Raw genomic sequence first — 11,450 nt, forward strand, 5'->3', positions numbered from 1 at the left:
TCACGTGAAAGAGCAGATTATTTATGGATGAGAAGTAAAAAAGAGCCGTCAGGTGCTAAAAAATAAACCTTACGGTGTGTTCACACCGAACGCGATAGAGGCGGCCAGAGCGTCAGGTTTACATGTAAAGTCAATGGAAAGGCGCGATGACCCGCGATTGCGGCTCCCGCGAAAATTCGGAAGCAGATTTGCGTTGCGAAAACACCAAAACGCCTGAAACTCGCATCAGTCTAGCGCGTTTGGAGCGTTTGACTCGCGAAAAAAACCACGCACGTGAGTTTTTGAGTTGCATTTTGTGCATACGCGCGTTACGCGTCTACCGCTCGAGTTGGAAAAATCTGAACTCCAGCGTCAAATCGCGCTGCGACAACCAATCAGGAGCCTGGTGACGTGGCTCTGACCTAGGTCAAAGGGGCAGATCAGCCAAAGCCCTTCATTCTTCAATGGAAGGAAGGCTAATCAGCGCCGTAGCAAACAACCCGGAGCCGTACGACACCAGCTGCTTTCTGTACCGAGACAGGAATATAAAGGACCGAGCTTGGAGGAAGATATGTGAAGAGATCGGGCAACCTGGTAAGTTCATTCATTTCTCTTTTGAAAGTTTTCGTTGACCCGGGAAGCCGCACAAAAGCTAGCAAGCCACCACTATTTTCCCACTGACGTACAAATACCGTTCTGCTTTTATGCATGTTGTCATATAGGAATATATTTTGTTTATTAATAAACGGCACACAGTGGTCCCGCTGTTCATCCGTCACTGCTTCGCTTTTTCGCTGATATTCTTTTTCTTTTCTTTTTTTTGCACCGTACAGCATTGCATTCTGCAGCCTGATTGACAAATCTGCTCCGTGTCGTGTCTCCTGCGCTTGCCAAATTTATCACGTTTGGTTTTGATAACCATCACGTCCAATAGAAAAAACAGCACAAAAACACCCATAACTATGACCCTCATTCGGAAATAGACACCTGCACCGCGAGGGAAAAAGGCACACGAAAGTGGCAGGCAGATGAAGACAAAACGCGGCATAATAATACTTTTACGTTTTGCAATCTACAAAGGTTTGCACTTTGAGAATCAATTGTGAGAACTGTGACTAATGTTCATGTGTGTGGGGAAAACAGTGTATAAAGTGCGTGACCAGGGGCTAGTTATTCTGAGAACCCCTGCTGCAGTAAATGAGGGACCACTGTATATACTTTCTCTGATTATATTCAACATGTTAACATTTAATACTGTATTGATAGAGCCAACTGATTCTGCAGCAGAGCAGTTGCTTCTCCTGGCTCCCCAATGCCTGAGCTCCTGCTGCTGCACCCACAGGTATGTACAGCAAGCACTGATACCTTTTTAGTCGGTGGGATTCCCTTGTGATCACCTTTACTAAATATCTACAACCAATCTGATTATATCCTGTTTTTGTTTTTTCAATGTTGAAATTAAAATCTAGTAGCAGCCTTCTCATTTCTTTGTGTTTTGTGCTGTTTTACAGGCCCACAGAGGAGGACGGCTCCGAGGCAGATGAGGGACGGGTCCCAGGACGGTCCATCGGCGGTGGAGCTGGCCATCCTGGTGTCCCTGAAGAGGCCACACCAGTCTCCAATGGAGCATTTCCTCCTCAGCCTTGTTCCTGCTCTGGAGAGCAGCTGGGTCCTTTTTATTCCTGTCTCTCTGTAAATACTTATATTTTATATATTTATGTTTAATGTTTTTCTGTTTGAGAATGTTTATGTTATTTCAAATAAATTTTTATAATGACTAATGTCTCAGTTCTACTACACAGCAAATGTTGGCACACGACTTCACACATGTAGAATTTATTTCATATTATACTAATGACGAAATATACTAATACTGTGGGATGCAAAAGTTTGGGCAACATTGTTAATAGCCATCATTTTCCTGTATAAATCGTTGGTTGTTACAATAAAAAATGTCAGTTAAATACATCATACAGGAGAGACATACAGTGATACTTGAGAAGTGAAAAGAAGTTTACTGGATTTACAAAAAGTGTGCAATAATTGTTTAAACAAAATCAAGCAGGTGCATAAATTTGGGCACCACAAAAAAAGAAATGGAATAAATATTTAGTGTACATCAATGTGTGTCTCCTATATGATATATGGGGTGCCTTTGTCTGGACGTGCTTCCCATCCAGAGCTCCACAGCAGAGAGGGAAGTTCCAGCGCTCCTGGAATCCCTCTGTGATGGACCGCCAGTCTCCAGGTGAAGGCACAGCCATGAAGTCATCCACTAGACAGTCCCAGATGGCCGTCGCTACCTGGGGGGTGATCTGGCACACCGTGGACACACCGACTCTGTAACTGAACGCTTGGTCCTGAAGGAGTCCCCGGTGACAAGGAACCTGGACAGAATTGTTCAATATTAGTATTATGTGTACTGCAGTTACAAAATACATTATTCAAATTCCAAAAAACTTTTGTGATGTCAGATTTAAATTACAAAATCTTACATAAAACATTTTGTAATTATAAGGATAATTACAAAATGTATATTAGATCATATCTAAAACAGTTGTGTTTTGTTTTAACTTTAACATATCATAATTTGATTGGTAGCAACTTTTGCCACTACAGTGTGCCAATCACTCATAATTCCTAAACATGTCAATCAGGTAGGAATGAAGTAAGACATTAATAGAAATAAAGAGTTGTATGTTGACATGTAGCCCTTTCCTTGCTTAAATCATTAATATTTTTGAAAAATTAACCTGTGATAAGACATAGCTTATCAAGATCTAGATAGAACCACATAACTAAAGATGAACCAAACTGTTCAGTTTTATCTAACTCTGTTTTAATAAAGGCTGGTGACCCCTGTTATAGAGTCTGACAGCTATATACAAATATTCAACTATCGCAGAATTAAACCAGGTCTAAATAAAAAGGAGTGAGTATCACTACAAAGGTTAACTCAGTGGTCCTAATGCTACAGTTTGATATCAGCAAACACCGAGCGCATACATTGATGTGACACCACAGCCATGCTATCATTGCTAACACTGATAACAGCATAAATCGAATTAAATCGGGACTTGATGAGAGCTTCTGAGTATCACTAGAAATATTATAAACAGTCGTCTCCGTACCACAGTTTGCTATCAGTAAACACCGAGAGCATTCACTGTTAGCATAGCACATCCATGTTAGCAGTGTATAAATGGATGGTTTAGCATATTAGCACAGGTATCAATAAAGGACTACCGTATTAAATACTTTTACTAACCTCAGGCAGATGGACAGGCGCTCTGCAGGTGGGATTGAGTGCCTGTAATTGGTGTCTAGGCGGGCGATGCTGGGACCGACGAGGGAAAGCAGGTCCTCAAACTGGCCGACGGTGATATCGCTGGAATCGGCCGTCATCCAGGCGCAGCTCCTGGAGCAAATGGTGAAACTCACCAAACTGCTCACGCCTCTGGAGGACCTGATGGACCCAGGTACGGCGAGGACGTCTTTTACGCCGCTGCTCTGCTCTCCTCCGTACATAGAGAAGGGAGACTCTCTCTTCAAGCGCTAGCTCGACAGCTGCCATCTTGCAAAGATACCGGTCTGGCACAACTTCCTCCCACATTTCCGGTTCACGCGCGTCAAAATGGATTTTTCTTGGACACGCGTTGAGACGCGAATGTGCACGCGTCAAATTAGGGGCGTTTGGGGCATTTTGTTCGCGTCCATCGCGTTTGGTGTGAACACACCGTTAGACTCAAACCTTAGAACAGGCTTTTCCCCGCAGCACGCCGTGTAATAAATACTCACAAAGAAAACGGCGGCCGTTACAACTTATGTCTAAAAATGTATCGTTTCATGCATCGGTTAAAACACTCGACTCCAGCTACACGACGCCCAGCTGGAATCACTTCCCGCAAGTCGAGCTGCCCGAGATTCACAGAATTTACAGAAAATGTTACATTTTTGTGATTTATATCGTTATCGGGACGATAGAATTCTTATATCGGGATATGAGATAAGGGGATAAGGGGCTGCTTTTCGCTTTCAGTTTATTCAGAGGCTGTTTACAGGACCCCAAGATCTAGTATGGAGGAGGGTATCGTTCTTCAGCAGCTTGGTCATATGGATTTGGATTTATCTCTGTTTCTCAGCAAGCAAGCTGAACTCTTCACTTCTTCCACCTTTTTTACAAGAGTGTTTTTTCCTGTATGGGCTCTGCTGAGGAAAGAGAGGCGGCAGCAAGCTGATTCTCTGTACCGGTTGCTGGAGGAACCTGTACTGTTTGGCAGCTTGCCCCGTCTGGGGGAGGACTACTTTATCCAGACGGCTCCACGAGTCTTTTCTCTGAAGAGAGTGGTGGAGCTGGCTGGACCTCAGCTATATACTCCAGATGGACTTGCTTCACAGCTTGGGATACGGTCTACTCGAGTTGTAGTTCAGCTTTTGGATCATTGGAAACGCAAGTTAGGTGGATTTGAGTGTTCACTTTTGGGAAGTTATTGTGATGGCACTCTGTTTCCAAATCAATTAGATCCATATCCTTCTATCAGACCGTTTGCTGGTTTTACGAACTGCTTTGGTCCTTTACTGGATAATGTGGATGTTGTGGGGGTGTCCCTGGAAGGAGCCTCTGGAAAAACTTTGTATAGGCTGCTGGTACAAACTCTCAATCAAGGCAAGCTGACTGGTCGCAATGACACGGTGTGGAGGACCCATCTCTCCTTAGCACCTGACATCAAACCAGCATGGAAAGCCATGTAAATATTCAATGTAATTATGATTAGGCAGCTTTTCAACATACCTCATGCTGCAAATAGATGAAGCCAATATTAGCCTTTAAAACATCTAAATAAAAACAGAACAAAGGAATATGATTCATTAAGTAAACTGTAAACCCCCTCCCACCTGAAGCAAAACAGGTGGGAGAGGGGAGGCGGATTTTCACAATTAGAGCACTTCTTTTTTAATTTAGTTGATGTAAAGCTGCCATCAACAACTCCATTCTTTAAGTCTCTGAGCAGATTCAGGTATTACTCAAATAATATCTTTTGTTACTATTATACTTTTCATTAGTTTCCAGATTTGTCACGGCTGGGGCGGCAGTCGTGTGGAGGGTGAGAAAGGAGGATCCAAGAGCAGACAATGGCGGAGGTGCAAGTGGGTTTTATTTACAGTGCACAAAACCAAGGTGTGGGCAGAACCGAACATAAACCTAAACTGGGAAAACTAATACAAAACCAAACAAAAAACAAGCTCCAGTGATCCAAAAGAATTGTCCAAAACACAACACACACTGGAGTCCCTGAACAGGGTCCCAAAACATAGTTCAGGAGGCCGGCCCTGAGGCTGACAACTCAGGAGCCTAGAACAGTTCTTCTCCGGGGGCCGACCGTGCGGACAGCAACGGCGGCGACGGGGAAACAGTTCAGGCGGCTGACCGTGCGGACAGCAACGGCGGCGGCGACACAAGTCCGGAGGCCGGCGGCGTTTGGGAGGTTGTCCATAACGACGATGACGCCCAACAAGCGGCCTGGCAGATGACCGCCGATGTCGAGGCGGCGGTTCGGGACCCAAAGGCTGCGTGGCCCCCGCAGCACCAGGCGAGGCTGATGCGGATGCAGAGGCCGGACCAGGCGAGGCTGATGCGGATGCAGAGGCCGGACCAGGCGAGGCTGAGGAAGACGAAGCCGGACCAGGCGATGCTGAGGATGAAGACACGGAGGCTGCAGCTGGCGAGGATGAAGCCGCTGCTGCTGCCGGCGGCGTGGATGAAGCCGCTGCTGCTGCCGGCGGCGTGGATGAAGCTGCAGCCGGCGAGGATGATGAGGCTGCAGCTGGCGGCTGGACGGGCTCCTCGGGCCCTCCAGCTGACGAGACTGCAGCTGGCGGCTGGACGGGCTCCTCGGGCCCTCCAGCTGACGAGGCTGCAGCTGGCGGCTGGACGGGCTCCTCGGGCCCTCCAGCTGACGAGGCAGGAAGCTGGACGGGCTCCTCGGGCCCTCCAGCTGACGAGGCAGGAAGCTGGACGGGCTCCTCGGGCCCTCCAGCTGGCGAAGCAGGAGGCTGGACGGGCTCCTCGGGCCCTCCAGCTGGCGAAGCAGGAGGCTGGACGGGCTCCTCGGGCCCTCCAGCTGGCGAGGCAGGAAGCTGGACGGGCTCCTCGGGCCCTCCAGCTGGCGAAGCAGGAGGCTGGACGGGCCCCTCGGACCCTCCAGCGGAGACAGGCGGCTGAACGGGCCCCTCGGACCCTCCAGCGGAGACAGGAAAGTGCTGGCCGGGCTCTCCAGAACCCCCAGCGGAAATAGTCACAGAACCAGGGGGCACAGGGGCCCCTGGCACACGCAGGGCTGAACCAGCAGGCACACGGGCCTCTGGACAACACAGATCAGAACCAGTAGGCGCACGGGCCTCTGGCAGGAACGGATCAGAACCAGCAGGCGCACGGGCCTCTGGCAGGAACAGAACGGAACCAGCAGGCGCACGGGCCTCTGGCAGGAACAGAACGGAACCAGCAGGCGCACGGGCCTCTGGCAGGAACAGAACGGAACCAGCAGGCACACGGGCCTCTGGCAGGGACAAGACAGACTGCAGCTGCGCGGAGCACCGACCCTGCTCAGGCAGCGACAGCCGGGTGCAGTCCTCAGCTGGGTTCTTAGCCTCCAGGGGTCCAGAGTCAGCTGAGGGCTGTAACTTAACCTCTGGTGAGGCCCTGGAGCAAGTAACAGTCTCTAAACTAGCCAGCTGTTGAGGAACGATTGCATTTTTAACGTGTTTGTCTCTCTGCAAATAATACGTACTAGGAAAAGAGTCCAAAATGGGAGGCACAGACGCAGCCTCCCGTACAGAGGGAGTCGGTGAAGACGGAGATGGCATAGATGACTGGGCTAGCGGGGATACCGGAGGCCGAGTTGAATGCTGCTGTGCGGCTAAACGGGCTCGTGGCTGTGCAGCTAAACGGGCTCGTGGCTGTGCAGCTAAACGGGCTCGTGGCTGTGCAGCTAAACGAGGTAGAGACAGCTGAGCAGGAGAATGAACAGGCAACAAACAGTTCTCCTTGTCATCTGCTGCACAAAACAAAGCCCCCGAATAAACTGTCCCACAGTCCAAAACAGAAAAAGGGTCCTTCTCACTCACCACAGCCGGCAGTTCTGAAGTCCTAATATCCGGCTGTGGGGTGACGCGCCGACGGCGCGATCGTCGCTTCCTCCCTGCCGACGGCTCCGACGAGCCGGGCAAAATCACATCCGAGGGGCCGGGCAAAACCTCCGGCGGGCCGGGAAAAACCTCCGGCAGGAGAAGCTGACGTGAATGTTCCGGGGCGGCCATAGTCCGCTGCTGCTGGACAAAGTCTGTGGATTCCCGGGCTTGCACCACCCCCCCGGGCTTTATGCAGGTTGCAAATTAAGTCTGAAACTCCCGTAAGCTGGCAGAGGTAGGGATTTCCTCCCAGGATTGCCTCGATGGCTTTTAACCCCACCACTTTTGCCCTTGCGTTGGTGGTGTGGGTTACCCAGTCCATCAGGCGTTGGATGCGTGCGAGGTCGCTCTCTCCAGACAAAGCTGCTGGATCCATCTTGTGGTGGCGTCGTACTGTCACGGCTGGGGCGGCAGTCGTGTGGAGGGTGAGAAAGGAGGATCCAAGAGCAGACAATGGCGGAGGTGCAAGTGGGTTTTATTTACAGTGCACAAAACCAAGGTGTGGGCAGAACCGAACATAAACCTAAACTGGGAAAACTAATACAAAATGGAGGACATGAAGCGAGGAGCAGAGAGACACGAAGAACCATGGAATAATACAGACTACACGGGAGGTTCACAGAGAAACACAGACGACGCCACGAGAAGCACAGGCAGACACCAACTATAAATACACACACCAGGTAATCAGGAAATGGCACACAGGAGGGGACACAGCTGGAACTAATGGGCATAACGAGACAGACCTACAAAGTAAAACAGGAAGCACCCAGACTGTTTTACAACACAAAACTCGGGGACCCGTACAGAGCACAGAGGGAGACACAGGTAGGGAAAATAAACACGACAACCAAACCCCAACAACCAATACCAATCAGAATAACTAGAAAATAATAATCACAAACTCAAGGCGCTGGGTCACCGACCCAGGACCATGACAAAATTGGTGTTTATAAATGGTAAATGGCCTGTATTTGTATAGCGCTTTACTAGTCCCTAAGGACCCCAAAGTGCCTTACACATCCAGTTATCCACCCATTCACACACACATGTTCACACACTGGTGATGGCAAGCTACATTGTAGCCACAGCCACCCTGGGGCGCACTGACAGAGGCGAGGCTGCCGGACAGTGGCGCCACCGGGCCCTCTGACCACCACCAGTAGGCAACGGGTGAAGTGTCTTGCCCAAGGACACAACGACTGAGACTGTTTTTATTTATTATTGTTATTATTGTTTTCATTGATTATCTTTGGAGGTTTTTTCACTCAAAACAAGTTTGTTTGGTTCTTATTTCAAATGAGATACTCCCATGGCAAAATAAAATTTTCATATGAAATTTTTACGGTTAAAATTAGTTCCTTTAATGCGTCATCTCAAATTATTATTATTATTATTTTTTTTTTCTCTTATGACAAATAGAAAAGGGACTACAGAGACATTGAGACAGTAGCATGGTTCTGTCATGGGTCCGAGTGGTCTGTACTGAACAGGACTCAGGTGCAGAAACAGCAGATGATGTAACAATGATTTATTAGGCTTAAGTGCAAGAAACGTAGCAAGGACAAAAAAAAACAATAAGACATGGAGTTTGACGAGGCGTGGCCTGGGAAACGTTGCTAGGTGAGGGAACGGGGCCTGAGATGCAGAGTGGAGCTGAGCAGGGAACAGTCTCACTGAAGAGAGAAGACAGTGGAGTTAGGGAGGTAATGGAGGTAGCTCTGAAGTGGTAAGTTGTAAGAGTAGCAATTCTTACTTGCAGTAGGGGACATAGAGTGTTGAGAATCCAGGGGAGCTGAGTGGCGTGGCAAGGCTGACCTGAGATCCGGGGTCTTCAGATGTAGTGTGATGGCAGGAGGGCAGGCAGGTGAGGCACAGAGTGATTTTCAAAATGGTTGCTTGGTATCCTGAGTCCGGAGGTAGCGCGTGAGCCAAGGTAAATCCAGCAGATGGGTTGATGACGAACTGGCAGTGAATGAACATCAACGTGTGGCTTAAATCCCTCTGGCTTGATTGCCTGCAATAGGCTCCAGGTGTGCAGGAGCTGGAGGAGTTGGCCCTGCCCAAGGGCGGATCCCAGGTAAGTTCAGGAGCCTTATGGAAATTCCAGCCACCCACCACAGACCATGACAGGTTCCTACAACACTGGAGTTTTGTTATACAAAACACCATTTGAGTTTTTACTGTAAAGGGTCTAATACTGTCAAAGTGGATTTTTGCTTACCATTGAATACAAAATGAATGACTTTATTTTTACAACTTTCAGCTGTAGTTCCTCTGCAGCACACAAATTTCACACTAAATAACACTTTTAAAAAAACAGAAAGACGAGAGTTTTAAAACCAGTACTGTAGCAAAATAGGGACTAAAATAAAGCAATTAAATAGGATTTAAACAGAAATAATCACAAATAACATAGTCTTAACTCTTACCTGGAAGTGGTAAGTGGTACCTTGGGCGATCGTGGCTCAAGAGTTGGCAGTTCGTCTTGTAATCGGAAGGTTGCCAGTTAGAGCCCGGCTCGGACAGTCTCGGTCGTTGTGTCCTTGGACAAGACACTTCACCCGTTGCCTACTGGTGGTGGTCAGAGGAGCCCGGTGGCACCCGTGTTCGGCAGCCTCACCTTTGTCGGTGCGCCCTAGGGCGGCTATGGCTACAATGTAGCTTGCCATCACCTGTGTGTGTGTGTGTGTGTGAGAGAATGGGTGGATGACTGAATGGGTAAAGCCTTTCGGGTCCTGACTAAGTAAAGCTCTATACAAATAAAGGCCATTTACCAAGTGAGCTGTGAGGAAATTTGAAGACTGGAGATAGTGGCCAGAAAAAATTTGCCGCCCTTGACAGCAGCAAATTAGAAAAGACAGTTTTTTGGCCCTAGCAGGGCCTCCACCTGAAATTGCCCTGGTGTGGGTGTAGTCTCTCTCTTGCTTACGTGTTTGGTACAGCTAACTCCCATCAGGAGTTAGAGGTACTTAAGCCAGGGTTAGGTAAGCTCTAGGCCAGAGAGCCTTGCGGTGTTGCAGCTGGTGAGCTTTGTGTGTGCGCATGCTGCTTAATTACTCCTGCTCTTTGGAGAAGAGTGGCTGTATCCCAATTCAGGGTCTGCAGCCTTAAAGTACGCAGCCTTAACGGTCCTCAAGGGCCGCGTACTCAAAGACTGCTAAGGCCGGAAGTGCGAGGCTTGTGAAATGGGACGGTCTAGCCTCGGTCGCACTGCCCAGGTTGCCTAGCAACCATGATTATTTTGTTTGTTTGTTTCTACATGAGCTTTGTGTGATTTGATAAGTATCTGAGGCTGAGACCACAGGACTGTAAGACATGCTTGTTGGGCTTCATTTCTGTACTGAACAATCATTTCAAGATTAGCTAGTAAATAACGTTTAGCTAATGTTGTTCATGAGACTAAAATCATCTCACTTTGGTAATATAAATATAATATGGCCAATATTTAAGTTATTATATTAATCATTATTAGTTATTACAGCAGTGAACTTGAACTCTGTGTCAAATACTGAGCTTCAGTAAAGATTCAAGTTGCAGTTATTTATATTTCCTATCACCTTAAATCTTCACTCAAAGACAAGTATCTTTGACAGTGTATATCTAGATGTATCATATGACAAAGACAAATATTGTTTCAGTATGTTGGCATTAGTAAATTTGGCTCAATGCTTACATATATGTATATAAAGAAAATGTATGAGCTGTAATAACTGTTTCTGATAGAATGACGAGTAGACTGATATATTAAATATTTCTTTATTGGGTGAGAAAATCATACCATGTCATAACTGCTTTAAGTCATACAGAATAGCTATCAGAGCCTTAAACAGGCTGACTTCTGCTGGGTCAAACTGGGCAGAAAGTATACAAACACATAACATCCTTATAGAATATGATGTAACACTATAGATCAACTTACCTCAGAATATATAAAGCATATAAACAATTACAGCAATATGATGCAATAAACACAGCAGTACTACTGATTAAAGCATCTTTCTTTCAGCTTAACGAGTGAACCGTCAGCTCGTTCAAACAAACGTTAAAGTCCGTTTGGCTGGACACCACCGAACAGAGGCAGCAATATAACCAGGGCTGCACATAAGTGGTCCCCAGGTGCACATTTGCTGTCAAAATAAAAGACATGCACCAGATAAGCAGTTGAAACGCGCGTTTGCGTACATAAGATTTTCTGAAGGAGGACGTATATTTGTTCAGAACCCTTGAAGATGTCGAAGAAGCAAGCCCCGTTAGCAATTACTTTATCGGAATTTCCAGGA

The 11,450-nt window shown here is 47.4% G+C and overlaps 1 long non-coding RNA gene across 2 annotated transcripts; it reads left to right on the plus strand.

Annotated features, from left to right (window-relative positions):
- The first annotated feature begins 453 nt into the window (after positions 1–453).
- On the plus strand, positions 454–2,231 carry LOC146385603 (uncharacterized). Of its 2 annotated transcripts, XR_014800520.1 has the most exons (4): positions 460–573; positions 1,246–1,321; positions 1,491–1,671; positions 2,160–2,231. It is a non-coding gene; the product is annotated as an uncharacterized LOC146385603 (long non-coding RNA). The 2 variants fall into 2 exon arrangements; XR_014800519.1 differs by lacking the exon at positions 2,160–2,231 and having other exon boundaries at positions 454–573; positions 1,491–1,714.
- The last annotated feature ends 9,219 nt before the right edge of the window (positions 2,232–11,450 follow it).

The sequence above is a fragment of the Perissodus microlepis genome, chromosome 6, assembly GCF_051167445.1.
Source record: "Perissodus microlepis isolate ML-2025 ecotype Zambia chromosome 6, ASM5116744v1, whole genome shotgun sequence".
In the NCBI taxonomy this organism is placed as follows: Eukaryota; Metazoa; Chordata; class Actinopteri; order Cichliformes; family Cichlidae; genus Perissodus; species Perissodus microlepis.